This window comes from Girardinichthys multiradiatus, chromosome 11 (genome assembly GCF_021462225.1).
Source record: "Girardinichthys multiradiatus isolate DD_20200921_A chromosome 11, DD_fGirMul_XY1, whole genome shotgun sequence".
Taxonomy (NCBI): Eukaryota; Metazoa; Chordata; class Actinopteri; order Cyprinodontiformes; family Goodeidae; genus Girardinichthys; species Girardinichthys multiradiatus.
This window is the reverse complement of record NC_061804.1, coordinates 16,207,671-16,220,804: the sequence shown is the minus strand read 5'-3', so window position 1 is coordinate 16,220,804 and position 13,134 is coordinate 16,207,671. Positions and strand designations below refer to the sequence as shown.

Genomic DNA, 13,134 nt, shown 5'->3' with positions numbered 1-13,134 from the left:
ACACTGCACCTCCCTCCTCCTCCTCTGCACAGAGGTGGAACACCTCCACTGGCAGCAGTAAAATGACCCCATTGTGATCAGGTCCCCCAAAATTAACCACGGTGGCAGATGCACAATGAAGTTTAGAAATCACTTGACTCCTGAGAGTGATTATTGGTGCTATTCGGTAACTGTATCAGTTTCAAGACTTAGCACCAGGTAATTTAGGTGACATTTCATCAGACCCAATAGATTTATAACAAAAGGTGTGGGTGGTTTTAGGCAATTACTGGCCCATTAGACACACATCTGTTCTTTCCATAGAGCTTCGATGTCTGTTTTAGAGGTGAATTGAATAGAAAAGCAAAGCTGTTGAAACAATGTTGCACAATAAGAAAGACTGGTAGTATTCTGGATAAAATAATTGTTCTACTACTATTTTTACTCTAAAACCTTGTGCAGAATAAAGGATAAATGTTTGATCGGGATCAGCCAATTCCGGGGGGAAAAAGCACAATCTGGAACAGATTTTTACTAAATAACAAAATTTCTGCCTTGGTGCCATGGATGTTAATGATTACCTAGTAAAAGAAAGTAGGTCATAAGATTAAGGTAATTTTCCAATTCAGTGTCAGTATGTGAGCATCAAAGGTCCACTAACATATCTGCTGAGAGATAAAATCTCCGCTCTGTCCTTAAGACTAAATTATTTATGCTTTCATGGGAAAGCAAGCACATACAGTTTGGGCATGATTGAAAATGGAAAACACTTAAGTTTGAGGTTATCCGTGAGTCGGACTGTATAATTAATTTCAGGTGGCTTGTATTCTCACTTAAGGGAGGACATTCGAAAATGTTTTCACATAAACCTCGAAGCTCAGGCATTTAAAAATTGTGAAATCAGATACATTGAGAGATTTTATCAAGCCACATTTTATTTTAAATGGTCGACATTGGTCTCTGCTGCCTTGCTCAATAAATTACAATGTGCAGTAATGTACAAGATGGCGACTAGGATAAACTCATACTTAGACAGCTGCCACTATTTCCTTAGTTTGCAGTGATGTTTTACAACTTTTAGAAACTGTAATGCAGGTGTGCTGCAACATCATTTTACACATTGTAGAAACTGGATCAGATTTCAAGCTTTGAGAAAGGACTCAGTACTCCTCTGACCTGAAGTAACTGAACCTTCTTTGGTGAATGAGTTCGAATGAAAGGTTAGATAGATGATTGGACTTGGATGAATAATAGGTGGACAACACTTGGCTTAGATCTGTTATCTGAGTATTAACTTATTCATCTTCATTCTTGATTTTTGTCCATCCAACCATCCACCCATCCATCCATCCAACCATCCACCCATCCATCCATCCATCCATCCATCCATCCATCCATCCTCCATCCATACGTGACTTACAAAATGCATACAAGGTGACAGTTCCAGGTTATTTGCTCTCTTTGAATAAATACTACATTAAAGGGGGGATTAGTTTATTGGTCACTCACATTGCCACTCACTGGAAACGTCACAGCAGATAAGCGATCTCTGATCAAAGCAGATAAAAACATCCTGTTCTCCAGTCTGTTGCTGACGTCCCTGTCAGTCATGTCAGTGGGCTGTGGGAAATGTGAGTGTCAATTGTTAGCTCCCACACTGTGTCTGTGCCTGACTGGTAACTTGGTTTGCAATTCATATTTTCCATGCAAAACTAAGCAAATATTTCCTTTATTGTCCTGAAGCTGCTGCCCTACAGTGCAGAGTATTGTATATTATCTGGGCTATCTTCGTCATGCTTCCTATCGTATCCTGGCAGGTATAGGGTTAGGGGTTATATTAGAGCCGTGTCTGATTCTGATTCTGATAACAACATAATGGAGAACTGTGACTTTTCATAGTTTCTTACAGTTCCTTATCATCTTCTTGCAACTCTCAGGTATTTCTCCTTGTTCTATAGATAGCTAAATCACCACTATTTAAGTAAAACCTGTCTCTGTAAGCATTTATCTGCAAATAACTTGGTTTTGGGATGTTTCAGATGCTGATGTACCATAACAGCCCGATATTAGCGCGGTCCGAAGGAGCAATAGAGCAGTGCAGGGAATGCTGTTGGCCTGGACTTCCATGTCATGTTTATTCTGCCCCCCCCCCCAGGAGGTCTAGCAATTACAAAAGGGGAAAACGCCTACTTTTAATACTGCAGTGTCTCAAAGGGGAATAGAATAGAGTGTTGATGTTGAGATTTTACATGTGTTTCTCTACGAAGAAAGAAGGGTAGGCTTTGTGTGTTTCCTGGAGGGCTTTAATCAAGGGCAGTTGCTCACAGTTTCAAGTCATGCGTTCATAATTGGTGCTTAGGCATCATCTGTAAAAATCGCCTGTGGCACGTTGTTAGGTTGGCACCTCTTCCCTTGCATATTCTTCTCACTTTGGGATTAAATTTGTAATGTCATTATATAAGAGGTATTGAATCTAAATCTTTGTCCTCATGATATAACAGCTTCAAGACGTGCTTATTTTTCCAGTCTGGATGTGGGAGGAGAACTATTTGATGCAAAAACAGAACTGACCTATGTTGAGATATGTGTTGGAGGGAAAAAGTTGATTTAGACCAACGATACTCTCAGATAGCTTTGGAGCTGGATGTGGAAATTATTTGCTGATATTTAATGCTCTAACGTTATATACATGTGTTTGTGTTGCATGCGATTTCTTGTTCCACTTGGAAGAGTCCCACTCATTGTTCTCTTATCAGGAATCAACATAGACTCACAGGTGAGTGGCAAGAGCATTGCACTGATATCTGTATTGGTACAGTGGAGTGCCCACAATAAGCGTGACATGGATAAATGTTATGGAGAAAATGTAAAGTAATAAAGTAAATTATTCACTCGCCTTGAAGCTTTCTTCACATTTTGCTACAATCACAAACTGAAATGTATTAATATTTTTTATGATGGACCAACATGTCCCCAAGCTGAACATCGCATAGAGCTCTCCAAAAAGAAAAGTAACATTCCAGAAAAGCTACCAAGACATGGCTGTCCACCTACACTGGTGGGCCAGGCCATGTGCCTGTCTCTGCTTTTGTTAAGAAAAGCAGAGACAGGCACATGGTAACTCTGGAGGAGCTGCAGAGATTCACACCTCCCAAGCCATGCAGGGAACACGTGGAAGAAGGTACTCTTATTCGGAAGAAACAAAAAAATAACTTTTTTGCTTACATGCAAAACACTGTGGACAAGGACCATAAATATACAGCCAGAGCTACAAGGGAATGATTTGGATCAAAAATTAGTCACCTTAAAATGTCCCAGTTAAAGTTTATGTTCCAGCTGTAGTTGAAGAGTGGTTCTACAAAGTATTGACTTAGTGAGGGGCTGAATACATACAGTATGCATGCCACACTTTTCAGATATTAATTTTTAAAAACAAAATCTGTTAAATACAATTCTTATAAAATACATGAAAGGTGTGATTTTGTTACAAGTTAAAAAATAGTTCAGGGTTTATGAAAATGTTTGTCAGGTACTGTATGTGAGAACAAGTTGTCCAACTGAGTGGTGCCATTGTGTAACTGCCCGGTGTGTGTGTGTGTGTGTGTGTACTTGTACTTGTTGCTGAGTGAGAACCAATTTTCGTATTTTTATCGCAAAATGAGGACATTTTGACAAAGTGAGGACATTTTCCTGGTCCTCACTTTTCCAAATTCCGTTCTTGGGACAGGGGTTAGGTTTAGGACTAGGGTATGAATTGAGTTATTGTTAGGGTTAGGGTTATGTATTAACTGGTTAGGGTTAGTGTTAGGGTCAGGGTTAGGCACTAAAAATCAAGGAAAATGAATGGAAGTCAATGGAAGTAACTGAAAAGTCCTCATAAAGATAGTAAAACACGGATGTGTGTGTGTGTTAGGTAAACAGCAAACACAAGTATGTGAGTGAGGGAAAAGTTTTCAATCTTTGAATAATATTTGCATATTTGGTTTTTACCAGTCAAATGGAGGCCTGTGTGCCGATTATGAAAACCTGTTTGCGTTGCCTGCACTACCTGCTCCAACTGCTTATCCAGCACATTCCTTCCCATGTGTTTCTGCCAAGCAACCAAACTTTCATGGATACCTCACGAGTTGTCAAAAGTGTCAGGTGTTTGGCCTGCTGATAGATTTTGTCACTTTGCTTGCTTAGCCAGCCAAGATAGTACATTGTTTGGTGTTAAAGTGTTTATTCTGTTGGATTTTGAAATTGTCTAACAAGGTTATCAAAGTTTTTGTCATGGATAGATGTGGAAATAAAAAATAAATCAGGTTTTGCCATGGCAGTGCTTGTTTGGGAAACAAGGTTCAAAACAGGCAACAACTGATGACCAAGGTTCTTACTAAACAGACAATAAGGTCAGAAAGTGGACATATTTGGTATAAAAGAAATACATATTTCATTTTATTCTAAACTTTTTGTCTGTTTAAATTTATTGTCACAGAAATGTGAGTTCTTTTAATAGTAATTTTTGTCAGTATGTAGAGCTGGCATGGCCACAGTGAAATAATGTTGAGTGAAATAACCACCGTAAAACAAACATTTATAACAAGATCAATTTACTTTTATTTAAAACAGAGAAGCAACAAATTTTGCTTTTGTGGCTAAAAATAATGGCATATGCATTATTACAGTTATAATAATGTGTAAAACAATGACCGCTGGAGATGTGCACCAGCCCCCCTGCAAACCTGCAAGGGTAAGTGGATATGGTGAATAATTTATTATTTTGATACAACATATGCTTTTTATGGAGAGCCATTCATTCAAAATTAAATAAATACTGCTATTGATAAATTATTAATAAATATTCCATGAAATAAAACAAAATAATTATGTTAAAATAAATTTTCATCTTATTTTATTTAATTCATTTCAAGATTTATTTAATTTACTTAAAGATTTATTTATTTATTTCATAATGCAGTTTTATTTTGTGACACTTATTTCGTAAAGCTACTTTACGTATTTCAGTGACTTTTACTTTTTAACCCCGTTTTTCATTTTAAGCTCTTTTTATTTCATGTTCTTATATTCAAATGAGGGGGTGGAGTTTTATCTGTGGGGCGATGCTGGGACAGCAGGACTGAGCTCCATTAGTGGCTGTGGCCGGCAGAAGCATGCCGGAGGGAGCCAGGGGATTCTGCGAGGATGCCAGAAGGTGCCAGACCGACCATAAAAGCCTGCTACGGGGTTAAAGAAATAAATGTGGTTCTTTTTTTATATTAGTAGTCTTTATTTAAATGCAAACTGTTTTAATGGGTAAAATACAGTCACGGATTTGAAATCAAAGTAAACCCCCTTTAAATTCCAGGGCCTTTACACACTATATCATTTTTATTGATGTCTTCCCTTCTTGGGATCGTCCTAGCGCATACCTGTATCCTCTCCAGCATCAATCTGTCAAAACTCAAACTTTTATAGAGTCAGCAACACCTGCTGATCAGTTAACCAAGTGTCTGTGAAAAGCAGCACCTGACTGCTACTTTTGCTCTTAAATTTAATGGAAGCATTGAGGGTTATCCAGTCTGTTGCTGGCTAAAGTGAGAGCAAAATGAAACTTTCCTTATACTCTCACTTTAGTTTTGTCACTATTTGGTCACTCCATCAGCTTTCTGCTGGGGTTACAGTCTGTATTTTATTTTTGCTTTTATTGCTTATTTGTATGTGTATTCCTGTGCTCCCATTTGCTTCTCACTTTGCTGGGGAAAACTTGAATTTCCCCCAATGAAGGACCAAAAAGGTTAACTATTAACTATTCTAACTATTCTAACTATTAACTGTTAACTATTCTAATCTGTTAGCAAACATGCTTGTATGAAACGCCTTAAATGGGTCTTACAAAGTCATTGTTGCCACAGTGTGAGCACAAGGGCCTTCATGGGTGATTTGGGTGTCTTGATCGGCTGGTCTGAGCACAGTTCATTATGTAGCAGGAGATGGCTACAGAAGCCCGGCAGGGCCATTAGACCACTAACTGCGGCAGCTCTCTGATTGGCAGATTGTTCAGTAGTCGTCTCACAACATAGCCACACTATTTCCACCTAATTGGTGAACCTTTAAAACTGTAAATATCTGGGAAAACAATAAACCAGACGAATCTTTTAGAAGTTTGAAAAATAAAATGTTTTTCTTCATATTTGTCTTATGTTCCAGATTTATAACTTTGACTTCTTTATAAATGTGGTTTCAGTGTAAACATTATAGTTTTAATGTCAGATTAAGTAGAGCCTTATTTAACTATTTTATTAAAATAAATAGGAATGTTTACTGTAATATGTTTTATATATATTTTTGACACAATTCATTATTCAAAAGATTGTAATGTTTATAAAGGGATAACAACTGAATCCAAACTTTCCACCAGAAATGAATGGAAAACAGAAAAAACTGTCAAGGTCTGGAAAAGATACCTGTTTAACAAATCTAAAATGAATTTGAATCAAAGTATTAGGCTTGTTTTAAAACATTACAAAAAAACCTTCACAAATGTCTGTTGCTTTGACTTAAAAGTACTAATTTAAATCTGAAATGTATTACTAGAATGATCAGACATAAAAATACATTAAACTTCACCCCAGATGTTGGGGGGAAATGTGTATTGCTTGAAATATAAAGTAAACATATCGTCTTCTCTGTTTATTTCTCAGTCAAAAGTGTCTTCAGGGTCAGACGATAGATGAAGGCTAAAATAAGGCAACCCCTTGGATCTCACAAACAGACCAGAAGGATAACGTTTTTCCCCAATGATGGAGACTTTCCCGTTTTTAAACAGGAAGTGGGTCAGTTGTTGTTATGCTTGCTGTTCCCTGGGCTTCCCGCAGGGACAGGTTTCTCTTTGCTCTCCCTTTTCTATGTCTGAAGCATTTTTCGTATACATGCACCGACCAGGCTTTTCCTGATTTCCAAATCAGTATCAGGCCATTGAAGAACTTGTCCCTAACCTTTTATCTCATGTTTTTTAAACTGAAAAAAGTGCATCCAAGTACGTGCTGTTACATGCTGGTTATAAACTGGAAAGAAATGGAACATTCAAAGAAAATCTGACCTGCTGATTGTGCCGGTCAAGGTAAAATTGGCAAATTCTGACTTCTGGCCATTAAATGGTGCATCTCTGTTTTATCTTTGTTAAGGTGTGAGATGTTGTCATGATTTTGAAACATGAGCCAAAGGGTTAAATGTCTAGGTCACTTTTTGATTAGTAAAATATCTTACATATTTCCTTTACTCCAAAAGGCACCCAGCCTTTTGGAGTAAAGAAATTCACACCTACACACAAATAAATCTCAGTGGCCTGCAGTTGTAGGAATTCCTGCAGTATCCAGTTAAACTCGCTGCGGTCGGATCAAGTTGCAAACCCCTGGGGGTCCTTAATACAAAAGTAATGGTGTTTGCAGAAGCCAGGCGAATGTAATAAGTTTGTCATTCACTGAATCTTCTGCTCATTTCTCAGCAAGGGCATAATGTAGTTTCTGGTTAATGGTTGACCAAGGAGGAGACAGAAAAATTGTATTATTACCCTCTTTATGACAAGATGCGTCTTGCGTATCTTGTTTGTGATGTTATGTAACCGTGCTGTTATCACTTTGCATCACTGCAAAGACCGAAAAATATTGTCACAGTTAAACGTGCATTCATTCTGTTAAGCTTTACAAACATATCACTTCATTCAGCTACATGCAGCCTCTAAATAAAGTAGGGTAAAGGTCTCCGTTGCTATTTGGGCCAGATCAGGGCAGGAATGCAGAGCTTGTTAGACTGTGACAGCTTGTCTTGGTCAGCTAGAGGTTTTAGACACTGATGTGAGCACTGGCCAGCAACATGCAGCCATGGTTTCCCTCTGCAACATTTGTGATGCAGGCATCATTGAATCAATTTATTTTCTGTGTTGACATTGACATTGGAGGGAAAACTGTTGCAGGTGCCTTTCCCGTTCCATGCTGCCAGAGGCTTTGCTCTGTCAGTGCTCAACGTCACAGAACTTCCTGCCTTTTTTAAGGGCTACCTCTTTGTTTCTGTTTGATAATAGGAATTATGTGATTTATTGCCTATTGGAAACTTGATGTTAGAAGTATTGTTATATAACTTCTCAGCCACTTATCCGCCATTAGTCGTATAAACTTCAAAATTCTTCTTTGTAGTATTTCCTATTATAGTTGTCTTCTCCAGAAACTCATGAGTCACGATGACACATTTGCACAGACAGACATAGAGAAAGTGATCCAAGATTGACTTGCAGTCTGATGTGGGTCAATAAAACAATTTTAATCTTTAAGAGAAAGTAGCTGAACTTACTTTGATTGGGTGCAGAGATGGCAATTGCGGACCTCCTTGTTTTATTCATTTAGTCAAAGCAATGCTCTTTCTTTCTTAAGTAAATGTGTTATTTTGCTGTGGTTGAACTTTTTTCACTGTGAATGTTCTGTGCTGGAAGAAGAGTCCACTTGGTCCCAGAGTTGATATATTTCCTGACAGTGTAAATGTAAGCAGGAGTGCCAGTTCAGGTTTTCGGGCAGACCGTTTCTTTTGTCTACTTCCTCTGTGTTGCCCCACTGATATTTTACTTCTTGTTCTGCAGTTAAAGATTTCCTTTCAATAGATCTGAAAGGAACTTCAGTCCATCCTTTATTTAACACTGATAAAGGGTTAGAAGTTTTCTATGGTGAATGAGAATTGTGGGCCAGAAAACATTTTCTTTACATACGGTACAGACCAAACATTTGGTCACACCTTCTCATTCAAAGAGTTGTCTTTATTTTCATGACTATGAATATTGTTGCTTCACACTGAAGGTATCAAAACTATGAATTAACATGTGTGGAAATATATCCTACAAAAAAGTGTGAAACAACTGAAAATATGTCTTATATTCTAGGTTCTTCAAAGTAGCCACCTTTTGCTCTATTGTAAATATGAATCTGAGAATATTATTTAATATTTAATATTAATATTTTAATATTTTACCAAATAATATTTTGGTCTGTTAAGGATTGTCCTATGAATACCAGCCCAGTAAGGCGATGGTATTAGGACAGAATAGAAAGGTGTGAGACGAGCTCTGGCATTATTGAACAGCATAAACTCTGCACATATATGGAATGAATTCACACAATTACTTAAAATACAAGAATTTATTAACAAAAATAAGTCAACACAAAGTCAAACATATTTCAATCAACAAACTCTTTACTATGCTAAAACAATTCAACTAAACTACAAAGCAGAATTAAAGAATAATGAAGACTAATGGGCTATGTACAATATAAACAAGTTGATTAAAGATGATTGGAAATCATGACCAAAAAGAGTGATGCAACATTACCATACAATGTTTATGTTTGAGAACCAAGGATTATCTTGAAGAATCTGGAAATGAAGTTAAGTTAGTCTTGGAACTAACTTAGGAAATAATCAGCAAACGTTTAGACAACCCTTCACAATGCAAGATCAGGTAAAATATTATTTTAATAAAATAATGTTTTAAATAATGATCTGTCAAATAAAACCAATCTCCTGGATGACTAATTCTCAACGGTGTCTAATTAACTGCCTTTATTTATTGAAATAATATTTGAAGAAATATTATTGAGTATTTTGGAAAAGAGCCAAATCTTTCTGGAGAAATGGGCTTAATGGTGTTTACTTAGTTATCAACACTAGTAAATGATGTTCAGGGACTATTATTCACTAGCTTGAAAACCAACAACCTTTCTGTTGACTAGCCTTAATGCTAGCACACACGTGTTCTTACCGGCTGGCCGTTGGGCTAACAACGAAGCTAATAGCTTAGCACCAGAATCAACACATACCTTTAAAATACCAGGTTAATAAAAGGGTTAAAATGCATAAGCGGCGCGTTATGAGCAATGTTCTGGTTAAAACAACTCTTTAAATAAAGTTTGTCTTAACTTTAAAACATACAAAGAACATGAACCGGCCTGTGTGCTACAGGTAGCATGCTAGCACAAAGATAGCCGAGTTCCACAAAACAAACTTCATAACATGAAAACGTTTAGATCATTTCATCCTAAACCTATCTGTTAATCTGCCCAAACCTAACCTCTGACCGTAGCGAGGATATGTTGTCCAAGGGCGATGAAGTTCGACGAAACATCCACAGTCAAACAAGCGGTTGGCTTTCAGCTAACCTCTGCGTTCGCTCTGTGAACAATAGCGTTAGCTCCGGAAAGCTGGCGGCTCGGCCTGTCCGCTGCCCAGCTGTTCGTTACCGCTAATTTCCTCAGTTCCTTCCGATCAGAAGGTGCGTTCGTTCTGTGAACAAAAGGTTAGCTTCCCGCTAACCTCCAGCTGTGGATGAAGAACGAACGTTGTCCGCTGCGGTCTCTGCTGTCTTCCTTCAGGCTTCTCTCGAACACCGTTTGAGTCTGCGGGGCCTCGGAGAGACAGTCAGCAATGCCTGTACCTTAATTATCTGCGTTCATGAATGAAAATACCGGATACACAGACAGTATTTCATTCTACTTAACTTTGCATATGATCGATGATCGTATGGCTTTGGATCCAGTTGAATTTTATGTCCTTTTGCCAGCAAAAGACATCAGCACGCTTTCCTCTCCTATCCGGTTCCTATGGAAGGCCGCGTGGAAGACTTGTGGAAAGGTGGGGGCTTATATGCGGCAGTGTCCTTGCAGGAAGTCCGCAGTTACCCCCTTTCCTGGCTGTGCTTTTATTTGGGTAATGGCGCCACAGGAAGTCCGCAGTTACCCCTTTCTGGCTGTGCCGGAAGAAGGTTAATGCACTTTATTTTGAAAAGTTCCAGAAAAGTATGTACCGGAGTTTTGGTGTCGAAATCCATGGCTGTATGGTCACAACAGCTTTGTCACCTGAAATGGTTTTCCAACAGTCTTGAAGGAGTTCCCAGAGATGCTTAGCACTTGATGGCCCTTTTGCCTTCACTCTGCGGTCCAGCTCACCCCAAACCACCTCGATTGGGTTCAGGTCCGGTGACTGCGGAGGCCATCTGGCGCAGCACCCCATCACTCTCCTTCTTGGTCAAATAGCCCTTACACAGCCTGGAGGTGTGTTTGGGGTCATTGTCCTGTTGAAAAATAAATGATGGTCCAACTAAACGCGAACAGGATGGAATAGCATGCCGCTGCAAGATGCTGTGGTAGCCATACTGGTTCAGTATGCCTTCAATTTTGAATAAATCCCCAACAGTGTCACCAGCAAAGCACTCCCACACCATCACACCTCCTCCTCCATGCTTCATGGTGGGAACCAGGCATGTAGAGTCCATCCGTTCACCTCTTCTGCGCCGCTCAAAGACACGATGGTTGAAACCAAAGATCTCAAACTTGGATTCATCAGACCAAAACACAGATTTCCACTGGTCTAATGTCCATTCCTTGTGTTCTTTAGTCCAAACAAGTCTCTTCTGCTTGTTGCCTGTCTTCAGCAGTGGTTTCCTAGCAGCTATTTTACCATGAAGGCCTGATTCACACAGTCTCCTCTTAACAGTTGTTCTAGAGATGTGTCTGCTGCTAGAACTCCGTGTGGCATTGACCTGTTCTCTAATCTGAGCTGCTGTTAACCTGCAATCTCTGAGGCTGGCGACTCGGATGAATTTATCATTCGCAGCAGAGGGGACTCTTGGTCTTCCTTTCCTGGGGCGGTTCTCATGTGAGCCAGTTTCTTTGTAGCACCTGATTGTTTTTGCAACTGCACTTGGGGACACTTTTGAAGTTTTACCAATTGTTCGGACTGACTGACCTTCATTTCTTATGGTAATGATGGCCACTCGTTTTTCTTTACTTAGCTGCTTTTTTCTTGCCATAATACAAATTCTAACAGTCTATTCAGTACGACTATCAGCTGTGTGCTGTAACCACCTCCTGCACAACACAACTGATGGTCCCAACCCCATTTATAAGGCTTGAAATCCCACTTATTAAACCTGACAGGGCACACCTGTGAAGTGAAAACCATTTCAGGTGACTACCTCTTGAAGCTCATCAACAGAATGCCTAGAGTGTGCGGAGCAGTAATCAAAGCAAAAGGTGGCTATTTTGAAGAACCTAGAATATAAGACATATTTTCAGTTGTTTCACACTTTTTTGTTCAGTATATAATTCCACATGCGTTAATTCATAGTTTTGATGCCTTCAGTGTGAAGCTACAATATTCATAGTCATGAAAATAAAGAAGACTATTTGAATGAGAAGGTGTGTCCAAACTTTTGGTCTGTACTGTATGTCCCCTGACACCCAGAGGTTTGATGGTATGGTTCCGTTTAATGCTAAAACTAATATACTCGTACTCGTACTCGTCGTTTTCCGCTTATCCGGGACCGGGTCGCGGGGGCAGCAGACTCAGCAGAGACGCCCAGACGTCCCTCTCTCCAGACAACTCCTCCAGTTCCTCCAGGGGGAGCCCAAGGCGTTCCCAGGCCAGCCGAGAGACATAGTCCCTCCAGCGTGTCCTGGGCCGTCCCCTGGGCCTCCTCCCGGTGGGACATACCTGGAACACCTCCCGAGGAAGGCGTCCTTGAGGCATCTGGTATAGATGCCTGAGCCACCTCAACTGGCTCCTCTCGATGTGGAGGAGCAGAGGATCTACTCCGAGCCCCTGCCTAGCTCCTCACCCTATCTCTAAGGGAGTGCCCGGCCACCCTACGGAGGAAGCTCATTTCAGCCGCTTGTATCCGGGATCTCGTTCTTTCGGTCATGACCCAAAGTTCATGGCCATAGGTGAGGGTAGGAACGTAGACCGACCGGTAAATTGAGAGCTCTGCTTTTCGGCTCAGCTCTCTCTTCACCACAACGGACCGGCACAGCGCCCCCATAACTGCGGCAGCCGCACCGATCCGTCTGTCGATCTCCCGCTCCATTCTTCCCTCACTCGTGAACAAGACCCCGAGATACTTAAACTCCTCCACTTGAGGCAGGAACTCCCCTCCAACCTGAAGAGGACAAGCCACCCTTTTCCGGTCGAGTACCATGGCCTCGGACTTGGAGGAGCTGATCCTCATCCCAGCCGCTTCACACTCGGCTGCGAACCGCCACAGCGCATGCTGTAGGTCTTGGCTAGAGGGGGCCAGCAGGACCACGTCATCCGCAAAAAAAAGAGACGAAATCCACTGGTCCCCAAACCAGACCCCCT

At 40.2% G+C, this 13,134-nt stretch overlaps 1 protein-coding gene across 5 annotated transcripts in view; it reads left to right on the top strand.

The window, feature by feature from the left end:
* shroom1 (shroom family member 1) overlaps positions 1–13,134 on the top strand; it is a 42,612-nt gene that overhangs the window by 6,261 nt on the left and 23,217 nt on the right. The window contains exon 2 of one of the 5 annotated variants that reach the window (XM_047379097.1): positions 6,663–6,794. The exons of the other annotated variants lie outside the window; for them this stretch is intronic. The gene's annotated coding sequence lies outside the window, so the exon portion shown is untranslated. The remainder of the gene's footprint in view (positions 1–6,662; positions 6,795–13,134) is intronic. 5 annotated transcript variants of the gene reach the window in all.